The following is a 2,338-nucleotide window of genomic DNA, read 5'->3' on the forward strand; positions in this document are numbered from 1 at the left end:
ATCCCAACCCCTTGTCAGGGGGTGCACCTAAGAATGAATAACTCAAGTGATTTGGTAGTGGGTTGAGCTCAAGTGTAGGAGCATCTTCAATAGACGACTCGAGACGATCCTGAGAAATTTTCAGCTCTGCTAACCCAAGAGAATCGAATGGCACATCCAACTTCCTCTTCCACAGAGATGCATTCAAAACCTGAATTTGCTCTACTTTAAAGCACTCCTCTTTAGCTGTGGGTAATTTTATTTCCTTGAACACATTGAAAGTGACGTTCTGATCATGAACCTTCATCGTAAGCTCTCCTTTTTGCACATCGATCATAGTTCGGCCTGTAGCCAAGAATGGTCTTCCCAAGATAATGGGAATCTTCTTATCTTCCTCGAAATCAAGAATTACAAAGTCAGCAGGGAAGAAGAGTTTATCCACCTTGACCAAGACATCCTCCACTATACCTCGTGGATAAGCGATGGAACGGTCAGCTAGTTGCAATGACATGTATGTTGGTTTCGGCTCAGGCAGACCAAGCTTCTTGAAGATAGATAAGGGCATCAGATTGATGCTAGCTCCTAAATCACATAAACACTTGTCGAACGACAAGTTTCCGATGGTGCAAGGAATAGTGAAGCTTCCAGGATCTTTAAGCTTCGGAGGCAACTTCTGTTGCAGCACAGCACTGCATTCCTCCGTTAGAGCAACGATCTCTAAGTCATCGAGCTTCACTTTCCGAGAGAGAATACCTTTCATAAACCTCGCATAGCTAGGCATCTGTTCAAGAGCTTCAGCGAAAGGTATGTTGATATGAAGTTTCTTGAACACCTCCAGAAACTTCTCAAACTGCTTATCCAACTTTTTCTTCTGCAACCTTTTAGGAAAAGGAGGTGGAGGATAAATCTGTTTCTCCCCTGTATTACCCTCAGGAGGAGTGTGTTCCACAGTAGTCTTCCTTGGTTCCACCTCTACTTCCTTCTGCACATCTTCTTCAGCCACAACTGCATTTTCTGAATCTTGAGATTTTTCAGGCTCTTCGTCTTGCTGAATTTGGGGGCTTGCGACCTTTCCAGACCTTAAGGTGATGGCGTTCATATGTTCTTCAACTTCCCTCTTGCCTGGATTTGTTTCTGTATCACTAGGAAGCGTTCCTGGTGGTCGATTCAATAAGGCATTATCAATTTGCCCTATTTGGTTCTCCAGATTCTGGATAGAAACAGCCTGGCTTTGGCATATAAGAGCCTGGTTTTTGTACATAAGCCTCAACTCCTCCAATTCATATTTTTCATTCGAAGATAGACCTGCATCATTAGTTTGTTGTTGAAGTTGGAGTTGTTGTCTTGGTGTAAATTGTTGCTGAAAACCAGGAGGGTTAAATAGCTTATTTGCAAACTGCTGGAATGGCTGTTGCATCGCATTCTGATTGTTGCTCCAGCTGAAGTTAGGATGATTCCAGTTGTCAGGATGATAAGTGTCTGGAACTGGTTGCTGCGATCTCTGAAAGTTGCTCACAAACTGAGCTGAGTCGCTAGATATAGCGCATTGTTCTGTCGCATGCGGACCTGCACACAGCTCACAAACACTAATTATCTGCTTAACACCATAGTTAGCCAGAGAATCGATCTTCATAGACAACGCCTTTAGTTGAGCAGTGATAGCCGTAGCTGTATCCACCTCAAGAACTCCTGCTACCTTGCCCTGTGGACATCTCTGGGTTGGATACTGATATTCATTAGCAGCCATCAGTTCAATTAGATCATAAGCTTCCTTATAGCTCTTTGCCCATAATGCTCCGCCTGATGCTGCATCGAGCATGGGTCTGGACTGTGCTCCCAACCCATTGTAAAAATAAGTGATGATCATCCAATCAGGAATTCCATGATGAGGACACTTCCTAAGCATCTCCTTGTAGCGCTCCCAAGCTTCACTTAGCGATTCTCCCGTTTGCTGCGCAAATTGAGTAATAGCATTCCTGAGTGCAGCTGTCTTCGCCATAGGGAAGAATTTAGTAAGAAACTTCTGAGCAAGATCTTCCCAAGTAGTAATCGAACCAGCTGGTAGAGAGTGTAACCAGCTCTTAGCCTTGTCCTTCAGAGAGAATGGGAACAGTCTCAGCTTCACAGCATCTTCAGAAACACCGTTGAACTTGAAGGTGTCGCATATTTCAATGAAATCCCTAATGTGTGCATTGGGATCTTCCGTTGGAGAACCCCCAAACTGGACTGAAGTCTGTACCCATTGAATTATGCCAGGATTGATCTCAAAGGTATTAGCTGTGATAGCTGGCCGGACAATGCTAGATTGAATGTCATTGATCTTGGGTTGAGAAAAATCCATCAAGGCTTTCGTTCGTGC

The 2,338-nt window shown here is 44.1% G+C and overlaps 1 non-coding gene across 1 annotated transcript; it reads left to right on the forward strand.

The window, feature by feature from the left end:
* The first annotated feature begins 1,856 nt into the window (after positions 1-1,856).
* On the forward strand, positions 1,857-1,963 carry LOC141723181 (small nucleolar RNA R71). Its single transcript, XR_012576169.1, has one exon. It is a non-coding gene; the product is annotated as a small nucleolar RNA R71 (small nucleolar RNA).
* The last annotated feature ends 375 nt before the right edge of the window (positions 1,964-2,338 follow it).

The sequence above is a fragment of the Apium graveolens genome, chromosome 4 (assembly GCF_009905375.1).
Source record: "Apium graveolens cultivar Ventura chromosome 4, ASM990537v1, whole genome shotgun sequence".
In the NCBI taxonomy this organism is placed as follows: domain Eukaryota; kingdom Viridiplantae; phylum Streptophyta; class Magnoliopsida; order Apiales; family Apiaceae; genus Apium; species Apium graveolens.